Source organism: Bos grunniens, chromosome 10, assembly GCF_055505025.1.
Source record: "Bos grunniens cultivar Pamir isolate PY7600 chromosome 10, Bosgru_T2T1.0, whole genome shotgun sequence".
In the NCBI taxonomy this organism is placed as follows: domain Eukaryota; kingdom Metazoa; phylum Chordata; class Mammalia; order Artiodactyla; family Bovidae; genus Bos; species Bos grunniens.
The window spans coordinates 69045411-69067164 of NC_141174.1; the positions used below are offsets into that span (position 1 = coordinate 69045411).

The 21754-nt window shown below is 44.5% G+C and overlaps 1 long non-coding RNA gene across 1 annotated transcript; it reads left to right on the forward strand.

Annotated features, from left to right (window-relative positions):
- Positions 1-906: 906 nt before the first annotated feature.
- Positions 907-11360, forward strand: LOC147364781 (uncharacterized). The gene is made up of 3 exons (XR_015133559.1): positions 907-1122; positions 8707-9695; positions 10498-11360. It is a non-coding gene; the product is annotated as an uncharacterized LOC147364781 (long non-coding RNA).
- Positions 11361-21754: the final 10394 nt, after the last annotated feature.

The window sequence follows — 21754 nt, forward strand, 5'->3', positions numbered from 1 at the left end:
GTGTCATTGAATGGTCCTCAAAATACGGAAGTGTGAGTGTGGCTTCCCAGAAATCCCCAAGACATTTATTGGGCCAAGTATTAAAATTCACCAATGTGGTATACACCCAGATACACTGAAACCTGGAAAGGGCAGGCGCATGTTAAAAGGGAAAGTGAGGGACTTCCCTGATTGGTGGTCCAGTGGTTGGGAATACGCCTTGCAATGCAGGGGGCGCAGGTTCTATAACTGGCTGGGGAACAGGAGCCTATGTGCCACGGAGCCACCAGGGCCAACTACTAAGCCACAACTAGCTAGTCCCTACACCACGTAATCCCTCATGACGCAATGACGATCCCACGTACTGCAATAAAGACCCAATGCAATCAAATAAATAAGTTCTTAAAAGGGGAGGGGGGATGCAAAAAGCCTTTGTAACCATGTGAGAAAGTTTCCAGGAGGATACTAACAGGAGGATAAAAGAGTATCAGTTACGATCATAAGCATAAAAAGAAAAAATGAGGAATCGTGAAAAGTGGAATGTATAAAGATAGCAACAGTATGGTTGATTTCTTTTTCCAGCATCACTTAATATTATGCTTTGTATATGCGACCGTATATGCGACCTCATTTTGTAACGGTGTATCATACTCACAGGAAACATTCTCCCACATAGAAGAAAAAAATGCAACCAACTCACACGTGGTGACCACTACCAATCTTGCCCAACAACCATTCTTTTCCTTCCCTAAATCAGCTGCAGATCTTGTAAGGACCTGTGAAACTGGAATCATGGAAGAGCATTAATCCAGTATCACTAATCACCAGAAATTTTACAGACCAACGAACATCCCCTCCAACAGTCACTTCCAAACCTGGTTTATACAGGTGTTTTAAAGCAATTTTCTCTTCCCTACTCAGATCTACTGCCACAGAAACTCTAGAGATGGAACTCAAGAAACTGCAGGTTCAAAATGCTGCCCCAGTGATTCTAAAAAGCAGCCATGAGCTCAAAATTGTGACCTCCTGGAGGTTTCACAGCTGTATCTTGTTGAGAAAGGGAACGCAGAGTGGATAAAATCCCTGCCTCATCAGTTCTATACTGCCTCCAGGAGATGTATCTTTGGTTCCAGATCGTCAAGGGTAAGCAAGTTTTACTGCAAATGTTTGCTTATAGTTAACTGGTTTTCTTTGGGGCAGACTATTTTCAAATGAAAAAATAGCCCAATTTGTATATAATCTATGGCTGATTTCTTTCCAAATCTTTTCTCTATGAACTATGAAAGTTAAGATCATTTTATTGTTCACCAAAGTCTAAGTCCAGAAAGGAAAAATGACTTGGATGATGGGGAATGAGGTGCATGGTTACCCAAGAAAGAAACCCTTCTGGTCCAAGACTGGGAAACTCTGGAACATTAACTGTGCCAATGAGTTAGTAGGCATCTTGTGGAGCAAGACTGGAAGTTGGAAGATTAATAAGTGCACTTGTGGCAACTTTGGAGTGAGTTAATAAATGGTGGAACTAAGATGGGAAATGAAAGGAAGCATGTTTTCTTCAAAGGGATCTGTGAACCCCATTTCCAAGAAAAAGCCACCCTAAATACCCTCATCAAAATTCACCTGTCACACTCTGAATTTATCCCACCCTCGCATTCTTTATCAGGTCCTTGTATCACAGTATTAGAGTTGATGGGGTGGTGTGTATCTTAATTCCCTGTCAACACATTCCAATCTGCCCAGGAGACAGACCTGTATTCTCACCTTTTCATGCCCTGATGCACCTAGGAGAGAACTTTACCCACAATTGAAACTTACATTAGCTACATTTTTTAAAGAAACTGGTGACTGATTTGGTTAAAGAGCAAGGCTATATTGCCAGCGTGAGTGATTAGATCCAGCATTTCGTTTAAAACAGAGACTCTAATTCCTAATGGTAGAAATTACAAAAAAAAGAGAACAGATGGCCTCAGCACATGTTGTCACCAGTTCACTCTAAGAATCCTTTTGTCTGTGACATCTTGGCCCTGACTGAAGGAGAAACGTGAGCCCAGGACGGCCTCCCCAGAAGTGTGTCCTCAGCGGGGCATAAAGCAAAGCCGGAATTATGGGACCTGAAGAAGCCTCTAGATTTCCCACCATATCCCTGAAATCTCACAACTCACCCTTCTGAGAGTGAGAAACAAAGGGCTGTATGTGGATGGTGAGGGCTCTCTGAGGCTCCCAGGAAGCAGAATGGAATAGACTCTAAAACAGAGACTGAAGGCCATGGCTTCCTGAAAGCTAAGGTGTTTTGTTTAAAAAAAAAAAAAAAAAATATATATATATATATATATATATATATATATAAAAAATAGGCCTTTTCTCTAGTTGCAGAAAGCAGGGACTACTCTTGGTTTCCGTGCTGAGGCCTTTCATTGTGGTGGCTTCTCTTGTTGCGGAGCACAGTCCCTAAGCACACCGGCTCAGTAGTTGTGACTCATCGATCCTAGAGCACAGGCTCAGAAGTTGCAGTGCAGGGGTTTAGTTGTGCTGCAGCGGCACGTGGAGTCTTCCTGGACCAGGGATCAAACCCATGTCCCTCACATCAGCAGGCAGATTCTTAACCACTGTTCCATCAGGGAAGTCTAGCTAAAGTGTTTTGACTGTGAAAGATGCTCAGAGAGGGGAGAGGGTCTGTTGAATGATCTGCTAAAACTTTCTACTTTTCTGCTTCTGTCTCATGCTGGTGGGAAGGGACAAAAGGAGGAGGAAGTCCCCTACAAACCAGAAATACAGAAGGGGCAAAACAGAGAAAGAAGCTTTATAGCCAGAAATACTGTCGGTGTTTTTCCCATCAGTGAAAACATTTGAGTAGCTTACATATATGTACCAGTGGTCCATTTTACAGAACACTATTTTCATTTTATTCCATTTCTTTCCAGAGTCTCTGCTAAGCTATAAGACCTTGGCAATAGCCCTGTTAATCAATCTACAAGCACATGTTCTAAGTCATTAGTTTCAGAATGAGCTCATTTATTATAAACTCATACCATAGGTATGCCCCTCCACACATTAAGCAAACCTAATATGTGTAAAAATTTAGATTTACACCTGCCGTAAATTAGCAAGACGTAGCCCTGTTTAAAAAATAAGTATGCACTTTAAAAGAGGATTTATCACAGCTCCTTTGAAACTGTGAGTTTATGGTACAATTTGAAGGCAACTTTTGGTTATGAAGAGCTCGTACTCCAGAGTTTGACAGCTGAGTTCATTGTGAGCTCTGCTAATTGTGAGCTCTCACTGTGAGCCTTAGGGCAAATGAGGCAACCTCTCTTTGCTTCTGTGTCTTTATCCATAAAAAGGAGATACAATACAGGTCGTGGCACTGTGCCTGGCCCTCCTCTGCTGCACAAAGTGTGGCACAGTGCTGTGAGGGCCAGATGAGGGGACAGTGCTTGAACTAGGTAGAAAATCTGACACTAAATAGAAGTTTATTTTCTCCAGAAAGATCCCATCATAATGGTCGTATGTCTTTTTGAAAAGCAAATAAAAGTCATTCTATTGGGAGCTGCAGGAAGAAATCACAAGTACTATTATTTAGATACAGATTTTTCCATTTTATCTTCATCTTACTTTCTCTGGCATCAAATTGCTAGGATCTTCCCAGCTTCTCAGAATCAATCCAACCCAGCTAAGAGGAGAAGGAAGTTTCCACATCAGGAAAACCATACAAATCACATTTCTGATTAGTTGCTGTACTTCTTCCCATTAGGAATGAAGACAAATAGATGGTGGGTTGCTGAGTGATAGACAGTTGGTCAATAGATGGCTAATGAATTGCTCCTCAAACAATCAATGCTAACTGATAATCATATCTAATTTCTATGCATAAAAAAGTCATACTTTCTGGTCTTACACATGTTAGCAGTAATCTTATGGCTGAAAAAACAATGATTATAAAAATTATTCTTTTCATTGAAAGCTGGTCGATTTAAAGCTAACTGTAAAGATGAATTTAGCAAAAATTCAAAGCAAATGAAATGCTAGTTCAGAAAACATTCTTATGTTTTAATTTTGTCTGGACCTAATGAATTTAAAAATAATGATCCAAATACTGCTAAGTGTTTTGTTATATGTAATTGTGGGTAGAGTTCAAAATAAGTAACTACACAGATTTTTCTGAACACTCCAGTAAGTTGCAGGTGAGGTTTGCTTGTTTATATTTGTGGGACTTCATTTGGATTTAAGTTTAGTCAAAGGAGGGCTTCCCAGATAGTGCAGTAAAGAATCCACCTGCCAATTCAGAAGATGCAAGAGATACAGGTTCAATCCCTGGGTTGGGAAGATCCTCTGGAGGAGGGCATGGCAACCCACTCCAGTGTTCTTGCCTGGAGAATCCCCATGGACACAGGCTCCTGGTGGGCTACAATCAGGCGGGTTGTAGTAACAAAATGCTGATATTTTGTTCACCATGGGTTTTTTGCATTAATTTTTTTAATATTGCATTAAAATCTTTTTGACTCTTGAGGGTTTTGATGACCCCTCACATTTAGTGTCCAGGGTTATTAAACGCCTCGCTTGTCTCACCCTCATCCTGGCCCTGTTGGGGAAGTGTGCTCCATGGGCTTAGTGAGAGGAGCTGTAGTCACAGGGCACAGGACAAAGGTATCAGGAAAGATGAAGAAGCAGACCTAGTCAAACAATCAACTGTCACAATCAGTTTTGGCCATTTTTGTACTTTATTAATGGAAATTGTATAGTGTGTATTCTGGCTTCTTTCCTTTTTGATGTTATGTTTGTGAGATGCATCCATAGGGTTGTGTACACTTGTAAATCATTCACACTCACTATATGGAATTCCATATTGCAAAGACATCACAGTGCTGATAGGCATTTGAATGGTCACGGTCTAGAACTGTTTTGAATAGTGCTTCCTTGAATCATCTGGTATAAATTCCTCTTAAATATCTATGCATTTTCATTTGGATACACACCTGGGAGTGGAATGGCTGGGTCAGTGGGTGCATGTATGTTCATTTTCAGTAGATAGTGCCAGCTTTCTAATTTATTTAGTTTCATCAAGTCTTTAATAAGATAAGGCTTGCAGCTTGTTCTTTTTCAAGATGGTCTTAGCTGTCTTTGGCCCTTTGCATTTCTAAACAAAAATTTAGAAGTAGCTTGTCTATTTGCACAATAAGAAAAAAAACTGATAGGACTTTTATTGGGTTTCTTTTAAATCTATAAGCTCAAAGCAGTGAGAACTGGTATCTTTACAGCATGCTTCCATGTCTTCTTAAATTTCTCTCAATGTCTTATACTCTTTTGTATGTGTACTTAGAAAACATAAGTAGCTGATAAATAGGTAAAATAGGCAATCAAGAAATGTGTTGTTGGCACAAGACTTTAGGCTGCATTACATTTTCAGCCACACTATTCATCCCACCAACACCTGAACTCACATGCCTCGTCCAGCCTCTGGGAAGGGCCTGCATGGGCCCTTCCTTCAGTTTGGTAGAACCCCCTCCTGCCTCTGTCACTCCTACCTGACAACACCTAATCTTGATGAGTCATTTCAGGTTTCACTCTCTGTCGAGTCAGCAGGTCTCCCTTGTGGCCTCCTGCTACATTCTCCTGTACTGCTGCTGCTGCTAAGTCGCTTCAGTCGTGTCCGACTCTGTGCGACCCCATAGACGGCAGCCCACCAGGCTCCCCCATCCCTGGGATTCTCCAGGCAAGAACACTGGAGTGGGTTTCCATTTCCAGAAGGCAGTGGCACCCCACTCCAGTACTCTTGCCTGGAGAATCCCATGGACGGAGGAGCCTGGTAGGCTGCAGTCCATGGGGTCACTAGGAGTCGGACACGACTAAGCGACTTCACTTTCACTTTTCACTGTCTTGCATTGGAGAAGGAAATGGCAACCCACTCCAGTACTCTTGCCTGGAGGATCCCAGGGACGGGGGAGCCTGTTGAGCTACCATCTATGGGGTCGCACAGAGTCGGACACAACTGAAGCGACTTAGCACCAGCAGCAGCAATGCATGAAAGTGAAAAGTGAAAGCGAAGTCGCTCAGTAGTGTCTAACCCTCAGCGACCCTATACTTGGTTTTAAATCACACAGTGTGTTGTGATGAGCTGCTCCAATGCCCACTAAACTTCTGGGCACTGACCAGAGCCAGCCAGCACTTGGAAGATGTGTGTGGGGTATATGAAAAATATGAAAAGCTATTCCCTTTTTTTTTTTTTTTTTTGAGCTGTTTGGTTTAGGTGTTTGATTGCCTGGTTTGCTTGTTTTATCTTTGTGGGACTTCATTTGGATTTAAGTTTAGTCAAAGGAGGGCTTCCCAGGTGGTGCAATAAAGAATCCACCTGCCAATTCAGAAGACGCAAGAGACACAGGTTCAATCCCTGGGTTGGGAAGATCCTCTGGAGGAGGGCATGGCAACCCACTCCAGTGTCCTTGCCTGGAGAATCCCCATGGACACAGGCTCCTGGTGGGCTACAGTCCAGGGGGTTGCAAAGAGTCAGACAGGGCTGAGTACACACATACACATCTTAGTCAAAGGAAAAAATGTCTTACTTTGACCCTCTGGTGCATGTCAATCTGATTTTTGTTTCATGAATCATTTTGATTTGAAAATGTCCATATATGCCTAGCCTCTTTACTATAATGTTTTGAAGTGGATACATTTATTGGTGTGATTCCACTTGTGACTCCACAAGTTCTAAGTTAGTTTAAAAGAAAACTGTTAACTGAGTGTTTTCCAAATACTGTAATCAGTAACCAGAGAGTTCATGGAAAGGTAGTCACGCCTCTAATGACCACTAGGTGGCAGTTTCACTCTCAGTATGACCAGCCTGACTCTGCCTTGCACTGTCCTTCAAGTAGTCTGGGGATGCAACATGAACCATGAGGTGAAGCTCGCTTAACAAGCCCTGCTGGCGGAAAAATGAAGGCCAAAAATCATCTATGGAGAAAATGGAATTATGGGGAATACAGTATGTGTATTGAAATTGAATGTCGTTATACATTTATTTCACTGAAAGTTTAGCAAATAACTAAATTGACCACATCCACAAAATTAGAAAGATGTGGAATCCCAGGCACAGGTCAGACACTGTTGAAAGGTAAAGGAGTCTCTTGTTGGCCCTCCCTAGCTAGAATCCGGCCCATTGGGGTGGCGGGGAGCAGGGACAGGTGGAGATAGGGTAAAGGGCTGAGGCCTTGGTGATGTTTTTAAATCTTCCTGTTTAGAGGCTTTAGATAAAACTGGGGACTCTACCCAATTGTTTATGTTTGAAACTGCTGTCTGCTGTTTGCTCTGTGTTTGAGGGGTGGGGGCAAAGAACATGTATGAATTACCTGTTCTATGCAAGCAAGACGCTGCACCAGCTATGGGCTAATAACCACTAGGGGCTACAGGCTTTGTGAATGGGAACAGTTTCTTTACTGGAGTGTGAGCTGGGAAAAGGCTGAGGAGGAGAGGGAGAGCAAGGTGTGAAAGAAGAGCTAGTGGGAAGGGCTTCTCCCCTGCTGTCACCACCACTGACAGGCCCATCCCAAGGTGGGTGGAGAAGGAAAGAAATAAGTGGGACTCCCCACCAAGCATCTAAGAAGAAGCGAGATTGTATGCTCACCCCCCCACCCCACCCCACCTCTTCCAGCTGGAGTTTCCTGACCAGCAGTCCCAGTAGACACATCTGCCCCTGGGTCTCGCACGAGGAGGGAAGAAGTCGGGAGAGGACAAGCGGGGTGGTCGGTGGAAGGGGCCTGAGGCCACTTCCAGGCTTCCCTGGAGTCAAGTGCTATAGTGGAGAAAAGCCATGAATTTGCTTGGACCCAGCATGGTCTGGCGGAGAAGGCAATGGCACCCCACTCCAGTACTCTTGCCTGGAAAATCCCATGGACGGAGGAGCCTGGAAGGCTGCAGTCCATGGGGTCACTGAGGGTTGGACATGACTGAGCGATTTCACTTTCACTTTTCACTTTCATGCATTGGAGAAAGAAATGGCAACCCACTCCAGTGTTCTTGCCTGGAGAATCCCAGGGACGGGGGAGCCTGGTGGGCTGCCGTCTATGGGGTCACGTAGAGTCGGACGCAACTGAAGTGACTTAGTAGTAGTAGTAGTAGCATGGTCTGGAGGCCTTAGCTACAACCTGAGACAACTTACTTGCTCCAGGAGGACACTTGGAGGAGAGAAGAGGAGCTTGGAGGTTGTGTGTGAACCACCAGCCTGGGGTGAGGGGTCAGAGGCTGCCTCTCTGAAGCAGCCAAGTTGACAGGAAGCAGTAAGAGGTCCTATGAGCTTCCTGAAAAGGCCAGCCTCCAGCAACATCTCTCCCAGGGGCCAGGCTGGGGCAATGCCAGCAACAACAGGGCAGAGAAGTAAACTCAGATGTGCCGAGAAAGGCATAGGACCAGAAGGAAGGATGCCTGCCTTCCACCAACACACAGCCAGCCATGAAAAGCGACTTCTCCAACACTGGCAGCTACCAAGGAAGTTAGGGTCCCACAGGCAAGACAATTATATTGATTTATAAAATATATTCTACTCCGTAGCTATTTGTGTTAGTTTTCTATTGCTGCTGTAACACATCACCTTTCGTAAGCAGTTTTAAACACAAATATATCATATCTCAGTTCTATGGTCCAGAAGTCCCCTGAGGCTCACAGGGCTGAAATCAAGGCATCAGCAGGGCTGTTTCTCTGCTTAGGCTCTGATCAAGGGTCCTTTCTTTGCTTTTTCAGGTGTTGGAAGTTCATGGGTTGTGGGACTGAGGTCCCCATTTCCTCGCTGGCTGTCACCTGGGGTCACCCTTAGCTTCTGGAGGACTCTCTGGTCATTCACACAGCCCCTGACATCTCAGAACCAGCAGGACCACAAGTCCTTACCCTGCCATCTCTTTGACCTTCCACACTCACATTTCTCTCTCTGGGCACACCCAAGGAAGGTTGTCTGCTTTTAAGAACTCCTGTGATTAGAATGGGCCCAAATGGATAATTTGGAGCTTCCCTGGTGGTTCAGTGGTAAAGAATTCACCTGCCAATGCAAGAGACCCACGTTCAATCCCTGGATCAGGAAGATCCCCTGGAGAAGGAAATGACAACCCACTTCAGTACTCTTGCCGGGGAAATCCCATGGACAGAGGAGCCTGGTGGGCTGCAGTCCATGGGGTTGCAGGAAGTCAGACACGACTGAGTGACTAAACAACAGCTAGTTAATCCTCTCTATCTCAAGGTCTACAATGCTAATCACGCCTGCTTAACCCCTTTTTGCCAAGTCAGGTCACATATTCAAAGGTCCTGGGGATTAGGCTGTGAGCATCTTTGGGGAGCCATTATTCTGTCCTCCACACAGTTCTGTATTTAATGGGCCGAGCACAGTGCTGAAGAGTGAAGCTCATCAGAGGTCTGAGACAGAGAACCTGCCAGATCTGGGCTCAGCCACAGCAGAAAGACTGATGAGGCCCCAGAGGCCTGGACACAGACACTGCTTCTGCCCTTTTGCCCATTTCCTGACCTGGTTTGCAGTCCCCACGGGGCTGCAGGGGGAAATGCCCAGGATCTTCTAGGTCCCTTGTGGCTCCATACCATAAAAGAGATGGGGAGAGGGCAGAAAAAACCTTGGTTTTTCACTGCTGAAACCCCATCCAACTGAGGCTCCCTGGCCTATATTTTACAGCTCCTGAGCTCATGGGAGCCACCATCTTGCTGGGTTTTTCTCAACCACAATCATGGTGAGTCAGCACAGTGGTTGGTTCTCAGCCGCAGGCCCCAGCAGAACCTCAGGTGGAGCAGCCTCCTGAACAGCTGGGCCCCGTGGTCCCGCCGCCGTCTTCCTTTCAGGCCGAGGCCTCCTCGGGCTGACTGCCCCCACCAGGGGCACACCCAAGCAGCTGTGCATCAAGCTGGGTGCAGGGCTTCCACAGCCATGGTGTGAAAGGTGAAGGTGGTAAACCAGAGAAGGGGTCGGCAGCCAGGACCGACTAGTCCAGGCTGGCATTTGGCCAACAGCATCTCTCTGCTTTGGGCCAAACTTGAGGAAGGAGGGAGTTGATGAAGCATTCTGCCTTCCTCTGCTCTGGCGTCCATATCTGGGAGCCAGGCCCTGACAACTAGCACCTTGCACGCACAGTCCACCTCACGGCACCACATTCTGGCCACACAAGCTTACTTGACCTCCCCAGTCTCCCATTGGCTTCCCAATTGGCACAGTGGTAAAGAATCCGTCTGTGGTGTAGGAAACCCAAGAGACACAGGTTTGGTCCCCGGGTTAGGAAGATTCCCTGGAGAAAGAAATGGCAGCCCACTCCAGTGTTCTTGCCTGGGAAATCACATGGACAGAGGAGCCAGAAGGGCTATAGTCCGTGGGGTCACAGAGTCGGACATACCGGAGCACACACAGGGTGCCAGGAAAAAGCAGGTGGGGCAGGTGTTTAGGCAGCACTGTCACTGGGAGAGGCTCACGTGTTCCGGGAAGACAGGGTTTCTGCCGTAGAACATCTGGCAAACTTCTCATCTAGCCTGTCCCCTCCTCAGGACCTTGAATACCGGCTTCTGTTCACTCTGCGACCCTGTGGACTGTAGCCCACCAGGCTCCTCTGTCCATGGGATTTCCCAGGCAAGAATACTGGAGCGGGTTACCATTTCCTTCTCCAGAGGATCTTCCTGACCCAGGGGTTGAACTCGGATCTCCTGCTTGGCAGGCAGATTCTTTACCACCGAGACACTAGGGAAGCTCCATTCGTATCCTGAGACTGGATTGAGTCCCACATGTGCCCTTCAGACAAGCTGGGAGCCTGAGGCCCTGCTCCACCCCACAGCTTTCCCACTCTTCCTCCCATATCCCAAGGCTGCTCCTACCTCATGGACTTTCCTGATCTTCCCTCTGTCTGGAACATTCCTCCTGTGGTTGTCTGCGTGGCTGTGTCACTCTTAGGGTTCAGGCCTCAGTTATACTGTCTTCTCTCAGAGAGGCCTTCCCTGACAGCCTCTCTGAAGCATCCCAACCGCCCCGCCCACCCAAGGCTTCCCTCTCCTACCATCCTTTCTCATTTTCTTGTTCTCACTGTCCAGCACAGTCTGATCTGGTTTGCTTTTTGTGCTGCCTTGCATCACCTGACAAGAGTGAGAGCCTTCTGGAAGCAGGGCTCTTGTCTGTTTTGCTCACTGCCATGTTCCCAGGGTCTCCAAAGGTGCCTGGAACACAGCTGGCAGCCAACAGACAGCTGGTGAAGAAATGTTGAAAGTCATATTCAGACAGATGTGTGGGATGGTCTGGGCATCCCCATGGGGTCGGACTTGAGGAGAAGAGCAGAGTCATGGGACTCTGCAGGAAACCTCTGAGTGGCCCAGGACTCGCAAAGAGGCAGGACCAGGCGGCTGGATGCCCTGAGGAACGGCTGCTCCAAATCAAACATAAGGCTGTGTTAGGTCATTCCCACCCCTGTCCCCAACCCAGGGAAGAAGAGCACCGAAGTGTAAGATAACTCAGACCCTCCAGGCCTGGGATGGAAACCCTTTGTTGTTGTTCAGTCACTAAGTCGAGTCCAACTCTTTGCAACCCCATGGACTGCAGCACGCCAGACTTATCTCTCAGAGTTTGCTCAAATTCATGTCCATTGAGTCAGTGATGCCATCCAACTATCTCATGCCCTATTGCCCCCTTCTCCTACCCTTTGGGAGGATCTTATTTCCAGAGAGCTTCTGCAAAGAACTTTGGAAACAAAGACACAGCATTTTCAGAACATCCTCAAGTCAAGAAACTCAAGAGAGTGCCCCAAGTGTGAGAAGTAACTCTTAGGGAGGACAGTTTAATTGGGCACAAACACTGCTTGGAACTACCCTCTCATTGGGCTTCCTAAATGATATGCTGCTCAGGTATGTCTGATCTTTGCAGCCCCATGGACTGTAGCCTGCCAGGCTCCTCTGTCCATGGAATTTTCCAAGCAAGAATACTAGAGTGGGTTGCCATTTTCCTCCTCCAGGGGATCTTCCCGACCCAGAGATCAAACCTGCAGCTCTTGCATCTCTTGTATTGCCAGGCAGATTCTTTACCACTAGTACCACCTGGGAAGCTCCTAAATGATATAGTCCTACAGAAAGTAGCAGAGCTGGGGCAAGTCAAGTCTAACTCAAAGGCAGTCAATAGAAGCCAGGAGTCAGGAGAGGCCAAGAGATGACTGAGAGGTTATTTGGATTAGATCACTGGATTTCTTAACAGTTTTCCACTGATGAAAGGTAGTTTGCAAAGTTATGATGTGGCACCTCAATTTTCTTTATTTTTCCTGTTCATCAGAATCCATATCTGAAAATGAAAATACTACCTAGATAGTTAATTGCCAGCTTCTAGCTGAAAAAAAAATAAAATTGGGGAAAAAAGTCCTGTTTGAAGTTTGGAAAATTATCAAAATTCATATCTAAATTAAGGAATCTGAATTGTCTTGGATCTTGGTTAAATATCTAGTAAATCTACTCATCCAGCCTGTAATCTCAGGCTTCCTTGGTAGCTTAGATAGTAAAGAATTTGCCTGCAATGCAGGAGACCTGGGCTCAATCCCTGGGTCAGGAAGATCCCCTGGAGAAGGAAGTGGCAACCCACTCTAGTATTATTGCCTGGGAAATCCCATGAACAGAGGAGCCTGGCGGGCTACAGTCTACAGGGTCGCAAAGGCTTGAACACAACTGGTTGACCAACACTTTGACTCTTCACTTCAGCCAGTAATCTCAGTGAATTATGAGTCTAACCAGGTTTTCAACTGAATTGAGTCTTCAGTAGTTTTCTATTCAGAGCATCCAAGTTAACCATTAGAAAGGCCCCTTTACTGTTTAATTGCTGTAAAATAATCAAAGCTCCAGTGCAAATCAGTCATCAGAAATACAAGTGTTTCTGGGGAAGTTCTTGGGCCCTATCCCTACAGGCCGCTTAAGGAGAGGGGGGTTATTTGCTTATGCTCATCTGAAAAATTGAGATGGTTAGAAAGTTCCACAACAGCACTAAGCCACTGCCCAAAGCGAGATAGAAACAGAGCATCTGATCTGGCAGTTTCACCATCTGGAAAGAGAAAAGTCAAGTCCAGTCTTTATTTTCTTCCTGATAAATCTAGTTGCCTTGGGTTAATGCAATGCATAAGACTTGGTGGCACAAAAAGAATAGAAAGTTCCAGAAGGTATGATTTGGAGCTCTGCGAAGAGCTGTGAGGAGCACACCCTAGGCAGGCAGTATAAATCCTCTGAAGCTCTGATCTTCAGTGACAAGGGTGTCTGGAGCAGAAACAATGCCTGCATTCACATTCAGGCTCCAGAGAGGACAAAGCTCTTAGGTCAGCAGTTACCAGTCTGATCTTGATTTCTGAACACATCCACTCTATTTTCTCAGGCATAATTTTCCCACGATGATTTTACACGTACGTACATATGAGTAAAATACCAAAGTCCTCCATTAACCGTGGTTTAACTTCCTGCAGTTTCAGCTCCACATGGTCAACCACAGTCCAGAAATATTACATGCAAAGTTTCAGAAATAACTCAGAAGTTTTCAATTGTGCACCATTCTGAGCAGAGTGAGGAAATCCTGTGCTGCCCTCCTCGGTCCTCCTGGGAGTGTCAGTCCATCCTCTTTGGTCCTCCTGGGAATGTCAGTACATCCTGTCCATGAGTCACATGGTAGCTTCCTGGGCCATCTGACTGTCTGGTAGGGCTTGTGTTCAAGTCAGAGCTTGTGTTCAAGTCACCCTTGTTTTGCTTGATATCAGCCCCCAAATGCAAGAGGAGTGATGCTGGCAATTCAGATAAGCCAAAGAGAAGCCATCAAGGGCTCCCTTTAAGAGAAAACTAAAAGTCCTCAACTTAATAAGGAAAGGTGGAGGGGAGTATATGCTGAGGCTGTTCTCCAGTAAGAATGAGTCTTCTATCCATAAAGTTGTGAAGAAGGATAAAGAAATTCTTGCTAGTTTTTCTAGTGTTGTACCTCAACTACAAGTTATAGCCCAGTGTATGTTAAGTGCTTCATTAAGGTAGGAAAGGCATTACCTTGTACAGTAAGGTATTCTGAGAGAGACCACATTCATATAACTTTTATTATAGTATATCATTTTAATTATTGTATTTTATTATTATCATTAATCTCTCACTGTGCCTAATTTATAAATTAAATTTTACCATAGGCATGTGTGTACAGGAAAAAATAGTGTGTGTATATATGTGTATATATATATATATACACACACACACATATATATACACACATGTATATATAGGGACTGGTGTTATTCATGGTTTCAAGCATCCACTGTGGGTCTTACAATGTATCCTCAAGGATAAGGGGGGGCTACTGCATGCTTTTTACACTTTGCTGGGTGTTGAATTTGCTGCCTGATGATAAGTCTTAGCCCTTTGCCTTACAGTGGCTTTCCCTAATATGGGTTTGTGAAGCTCCAATGAGCAAAATACACACATCACAACAGTATCATAAGGCAGCCAAGCTTGCATTTTCTGCCCCACTTCCCCAGCCTGCATCCTCATGTGAAACTCTATTACAGTGTGTCCTTGCTTCCTTGGAGAGTAAGCAGCTTCCAGAGTAGAAACTACTTACTTAATCTTCAATTGCTTCGGCAGTAACAGACCTCCTACCTCCGTTCTTGGTTCCATATCACCACATCCAACACCCCAGTACTTTCCCACCTCAAACGAAGACCAGCATGGAATCTATCTCTCATGGTGCATGCCCCTGTTTTTAGAAGATCCCAAATCCTGAGTTAAGGTCGCTCTGGTTCTTAATGTGTACCCTTGAAGATCAGGTCATATCCTACTGAACTCTCTGGAGGAAGAGATCAGAGTTTACCTTCTTAGAGCATCCCACCCCAGGTCTGAGAACATTCTCTCTGATTCCTTCTCCCTTCAGACAATAGAGACAATTGCCACTAAGTTCTGGTCCAGCCTCACCCCTCCCATATCTCCTAGAGCCACAGCTTCCTTTGAGAAGGAAGATCTTCCCTTTATTCTCTCTCCACCCCACAGCCTGATGGCCTGGCCTGGCTTTTTCCACTTGCCCCCTTGAGTTTCCTTCTCCCAGGGTTAGTCATCCTCCCAGAGTTGCTTCTGGAGGGAAGTGGTTCAAAAAGAGGGACATCCAAAGGCTGACTGTTTGAAGGGTGGTGAGCCACAGAGAGGGCCTGAGAAACCAAGAGGGCTTTTGCTGAGGCATGCATTTTCCCTCTTAAGCCTCAGCCCATTCCTTTAATCCACATGTATGTTTTAAGCCATATAGACATCAACACAATCCCTAACATCTCTTCTTTCTGATCAGTGTTCAATACCCAGACTAATTCTGGGGTATTGAACGGGTTTGTGTGTGTGTGTGTACACTCAGTTGTGTCTGACTCTTTGTGATCCCATGGACTGTAGCCTACCAGGCTCCTCTATCCATGGGATTCTCCAGGCAAGAACACTGGAGTAGGTTGCCATTTCCTCCTCCAGAGAATCTTCCTGACCTAGGGATTGAACCTGTGTCTCCTGTGTTGGCAGGCAGATTCTTTACCACCTGTTCCACCTGGAAGTCCATAAGTGGCTGCAGTGATCCTTTACTCTTGCTTGGGATGCTCTTTGGAAAAGGAATCTTTCCCAGAGTCTCCCATCCTCAAGCAATTTTACAAGAGAGGAAGCTTGCACAACCCCTGGCCTGTCCCATACTATGTGTAATGTTTTTCACAACCTTTACATTTGAAATACTATTGCCTCTCCATAAATCTCCTAATCCAACCCAGGAGGTCAGCAAAGCCTGCAAGACTCCCAGCTCACAGGCTCCTTGCTGCTGTGCCGCTAATCAGCTGCCTGTGGATGCCCACCTATCACTGGTTGGTGGGGCACTGGCTGCACTTCTCCAGATCCTCGCTAGAGGGAGCCCTAACATTTATGTTCTCCCAAACCTGCCTGAATATACCTGATGCTTTTGAGGCCCACTCTCCCCTGTTGCTTGACTTGCTAACAACAAATGTCTATAACAGCCACAACTTTTGGGTGCTCAATGTACAGAAAGCTTTCAACTAGTATCTCAGCTTGTCTTCTCATGACCAAAGATGAACACTATTCTCATTCCCATCTTACAGATGAGGACACTGAGGCACAAAGCAGGTCAGCAACTACCCCCAAATAAATGACGTAATACATTATGTATAAAGCGCCATGGGAGCATTGATGAAACAAAATAATCATCATAACTAATGTTTCTTGAGCTCTGTGTGTCCAGACTTGCACTAGAAGCTGCATGAACTCTCCTTAGCCTTCCCACCAGCTGGTCCAGAGATGACATCAGGAGCATGGGCAGGTGTTACTATCAGGAGAAGGAACATGTTATTTAAAAGTCCCTGTCTTTTGACCATCTCCTCTGTTGTCTCTTGTTCTGACCACAAATGTTGTAAATGCATTTGAACAAACCCAGCTTTTCCACCTCTTCTCTAACATCCTCTTATCTGAGTCTTCATGGCATTCATGTCTGGGGTAACTTCATTTCCTCTCACTCCCCCTGGGACCTCTAGCTACACCACTGGGAATTACTGTTAGTCCCAATTTGGAGATGAGGAGACCAGGGCTCAGATAAACCAAGTAACTTGTATAAGTTCATTCAGCTTATAAAGGAAGAATCCCAGTGTCTGAGGAGGGAGGTACGCATGGACATTGGTTAATGTCAAATGCCAGAGCAAGCAAGAAAATTTAGAGCATCACAGGCAAAGGAAACAGCCTGGATGGAAGTACAAAGAGGCGTGTTTGGTTAAGATCTCTAGAAAGATGTGTTTAATGGGAGTACAGTTGGCCCTCTATATCCACGGGTTCTGTATGCATGGATTCAAGCAACTAAAATTGAAGATAATTGAAAAAAAATTCCAGAAACTTCCAAAAGCAAAACTTGAATTTGCACTGTACTGGCCACTATTTACATGGCATTTACATTGCATTAAGTATGATAGCAATCTAGAGATGATTTAAAGTATATGGGGGGATATGCTTCGGTTTATATGCAAATACTACACCATTTTCATAAGGAACTTGAGCATCCACAGATTTTGGTATCCATGGGGCTCCTGGGACCAATCCCTCATGGATACCAAGGGAAAACTGTATAGGGAGTGGAGGGACATGACTTTGTAGCTGGTTGGTGAGGGAACTGGTCTGCCAAGCTGAAAGGTGGCACTACTGTGAGGCAAAGATTTTTTTCTTAATTGAAGTATGGTTGATTTAAATGTTGTTAGTTTCATATGTACAACAAAGTGATTCAGTTTGTCTACATTCATTTTTAGTTCCTTTTTCATTATAGTTCAGTTCAGTTCAGTTGCTCAGTCGTGTCCGACTCTTTGCAACCTTATGAATTGCAGTACACCAGGCCTCCCTGTCCATCAGAAACTCCCAGAGCTTACTCAAACCCATGTCCATAGAGTCAGTGATGCCATCCAACCATCTCATCCTCTGTCGTCCCCTTCTCCTCCCACCTTCAGTCATTCCCAGCATCAGGGTTTTTTCAAATGAGTCAGTTCTTTGCATCAGGTGGCCAAAGTATTGGAGTTTCAGCTTCAGCATCAGTCCTTCCAATGAATATTCAGGACTGATTTCCTTCAGGATGGACTGGTTGGATCTCCTTGCTGTCCAAGGGACTCCCAAGAGTCTTCTCCAACACCATAGTTCAAAAGCATCAATTCTTCGGCGCTCAGCTTTCCTTACAGTCTAACTCTCATATCCATATATGACTACTGGAAAAACCATAGCCTTGACTAGATGGACCTTTGTTGGCAAAGTAATGTCTCTGCTTCTTAATATGCTGTCTAGGTTGGTCATAGCTTTTCTTCCAAGGAGCAAGTCTTTTAATTTCATGGCTGCAGTCACCATCTGCAGTGATTTTAGAACCCCAAAATAAGGTCTATCACTATTTCCCCATCAATTTGCCATGAAGTGATGGGACCAGATGCCATGATCTTAGTTTTCTGAATGTTGAGTTTTAAGCCAACTTTTTCACTTTCCTCTTTCACTTCCATCAAGAGGTTCTTTAGTTATTCTAAGCTTTCTGCCATAAGGGTGGTGTCATCTGCATATCTGAGGTTATTGATATTTCTCCCAGCAATCTTGATTCCAGCTTGTGCTTCATACAGCCCAACATTTCATATGATGTACTCTGCATATAAGGTAAATAAGCAGGGTGCAATAGACAGCCTTGGCGTACTTCTTTCCTGATTTGGGACCAGTCTGTTGTTCTATATCCAGTTCTAACTGTTGCTTCTTGACCTGCATACAGATTCCTCAGAAGGCAGGTCAGGTGTTCTGGTACTCCCATCTCTAAGAGTTTTCCACAGTTTATTGTGATCCACACAATCAAAGGCTTTGGCATAGTCAATAAAGCAGAAGTAGATGTTTTTTTGAAACTCTCTCGCTTTTTTGATGATCCAACAGATGTTGGCAATTTGATCTCTGGTTCCTCTGCCTTTTCTAAATCCAGCTTGAACATCTGGAAGTTCACAGTTCATGTACTGTTGAAGCCTGGCTTAGAGAATTTTGAGCATTACTTTGCTAGCGTGCGAGATGAGTGCAATTGTGCAGTAGTTCATTATAGTTATTTACAAGATATTGAATATAGCTCCCTGCGCTGTGCAGTAGGTGCTTGTTGTTTATCTGTTTTATATATAGTAGTGTGTACATCTTAATCCCAAATTTCAAATTTATCCCTTCTCCCCTTTCCCCTTTGATAATCACAAGTTTATTTTCAATGTCTGTGAGTCTCTTTCTGTTTTATAAATAAGTTCATTTGTATTACTTTTTAGATTCCACATGTAGGTGATATTTGTTTTTGTCTAATTTACTTCATTTAGTATGATAATTAGGTCCAACCATGTAGCTGCAAATGGCATTATTTCATTCTTTTTATGGCTGAGTAATATATATTGGCATGTAGATAAGTATATCACATCTTCTTTATCCATCCATCTGTTGATGGACATTTACACTGTTCCGTGTCTTGACTATTATAAAGAGTGCTGCAGTGATCACTGAGGTTCATGTATCTTTTCAAATTAGAGTTTTTGTATTTTCCAGATGTATGCTCAGGAGTGGGATTGCTAGATCATGTGGCAGCTCGATTGTTTAGTTTTTTGAGAAACCACCATACTGTTTTCCATGGTGGCTGCCCCAGTTTACATTTCCACCAACTGTGCAAGAGAGTTCCCTTCTCTCCACACCCTCTCCAGCATTTGTTATTTCTAGACTTCTGGATGTAGACTTCTGGCCATTCTGACTGGTTTTGATTTGCATTTCTTTAATAATTAGTGATATTGAGCATCTTTTCATGTGCCTTTTGGCTATCTGTATGTCTTTGGAGAAACGCCTCGTTTGGTCTTCTGCCCACTTTTTGATTAGGTTGTTTATTTTTTTGATACTTAGCTGTATGAACTGTTTGTATATTTTGGAATTTAATCCAATGTCGGTCACGTTTCCAGATATTTTCTCTCAGTCTGTAGAGTCTGCCTTTTCATTTTGTTTATGGTTTCCTTCGCTGTGAAAAAACTTTTAAGTTTAGGTCCCATTTGTTTACTTTTGTCTTTGTTTCCATTACTGTGGGAAACAAATCCAAAAAAATAATTGTTTCTATTTATGTCAAGGAGTGTCCTGCCTGTGCTTCCCTCTAAGAATTTGATAGTAGACAGTCCTACAATTAGGTCTTTAATAAATTTTGAGCTTATTTTTGTGTGTGATGTTAGAGAATGTTCTAACATCATTCTTTCACATGTAGCTGTCCAGTTTTCCCTGCCCCACCTACTGAAGAAAGTTTTTCTCCACTGTATATTCTGGCCGCTTTGTCATAGACTGATGATAAGTGCAGGAGTGTAGTTCTGGGCTCTCTGTACTGCTCCATCGGTCTATGTGTCTGCTTGTGCCAATAGTATACTGTTTTGATTATTTTGTGGTATAGTCTGAAGTCAGGGAGTGCGATTTTTCCAGCTCCGTTCCCCTTTCTCAAGATTGCTTTGGCTATTGGAGGCCTTTTTTGTTTCCATGCAAGTCTTAAAACTATTTGTTCCAGTTCTGTGAAAACTGCCACTGGTAATTTCATAGGGATTACACTGAATCTATAGATTGCCTTGGGTAGTACAGTCATTTCAATAACATGGACTGTCCCACTCCAAGAACACAGTAGTTTTTTAAGCAGAGTGTTCCTGTGATCAGATCTATTATTACTTGAACCATTAACCAGAGCACTGCAAAATAATCTATCTGTACAGATAAGGAAACTTGGGCAGAGAAGTTGAATGGTGTGTTTAGGATCTTAGATCATCAGTGACAGGGCAAAACCTTCTTCCCTAATCTTTCAGCTCCTGGTCCTAAACTCTGACTCTAACAGGGACCCAATGTTTGAGTCCAAGAAGACGCCAGCCTGGCACACTTACCCGTGCTAAAAGTCCAGAGACCTCTGCGTCCCACCCACCCCCATGGCCCCAGCCAGGGCCCCTCACACTGCACACTCTGCCACCATTCTGCAGAGAAGTGTGTCATCCATGCTTGGTCTTTTTCATGTTTGTAGGTGCAAACATTTATTTACACAGAAAGAAAGAAAATTCAGAGCCCAGAAGACCTTTTTCACTTTGAATTGCCTTTCATCCCTTCCCTGTCCAGGTCAGATCAAAAAGTAATAAATCCTCAGAAAACAGAGTTTCAACCGGTTTAAAGCCTTCCACTGAAGAAGATATACTTCAGTATGGTATTAGCTCCTCAGTGATAACCTGTAACCCTGTAACACTGGGTAAACCCTTTGAAGAATTCTAAGAATCTTCTCACAGGAAAGGGCTCTGGGGCCTCAAGCTGTTCTCTCTGGGTTCCTTTGAGCACAGAGCTTTGAAATGTGGGTGGAGCCAAGGAAAGATGGGGGAGGGTGGGGAGAGGGGAGGAGGAGGGGCGATCAAGGGACAGAAGAACAGGCCGTGCAAAACCTCGGGTAGACAAATGCATCACTGCTGGGGCCAGAGGGCCCTTCCTTCACACATGGCTACGTCCCCTGCCCCCAGCGCAGCAGAATAAATACATTTTGATGATGTTGACTATGGCTCTTCTTTAGGCAAAAAAGAAAGGAGGTCATCGTACAGGAAAGGCAGCAAAGAGACAAAATGAGTCAGGAGGAATATTAGTAATGCTAGGAGCTAGGACTCAAGAGGCATAAAAAGACAAAGTGGTGGCTGTATAAACTTGCCATGAAAGCCGGGACTCTGGAAAGAAAATGGAATGCTGGTCCCACCCCTCCTAACTGCATGATTTGGGGCAAATTACAGAACCTTGTTGAGCCCATTTCTCCTCTGTAAATGGGGATCGTAGAAACCTCTACCATGCAGAGTACCTGTAAGAATTGAGAGATAAACCATGTAGAAGCACTTCGCCTGGTACCCAGCACCTACCAAGTGCCCCATAAATATGTTATTATTAATTAAAAATTCAGGATTGTCCTCCTCCATACAAAAAAAGTCTGTCACCTCCATGAACTTGTCTTGTTTCTTCTTTATTATGTCTACAAATAATACATTTGTATTATATATGTCTACAAAATACATTTGTTACATGTATACATTTTAATTCTTCCTTCTTCACCTTAGCCACATTCAGTTAATCAGTTTCTTATGAACAAAGCAAACTTCCCAGCCTGCTCTATGTTAGGAAAGCCCGCCTCCTCTTTCTTCATCGTTAACTAAGTTTTGCTTTGTTTCTTATTTTCTGAAATGTTGTCGGCCCCAGGTTCCTCCTCCCCAGAGGCAGCAGCAGGGCACCATAGTTT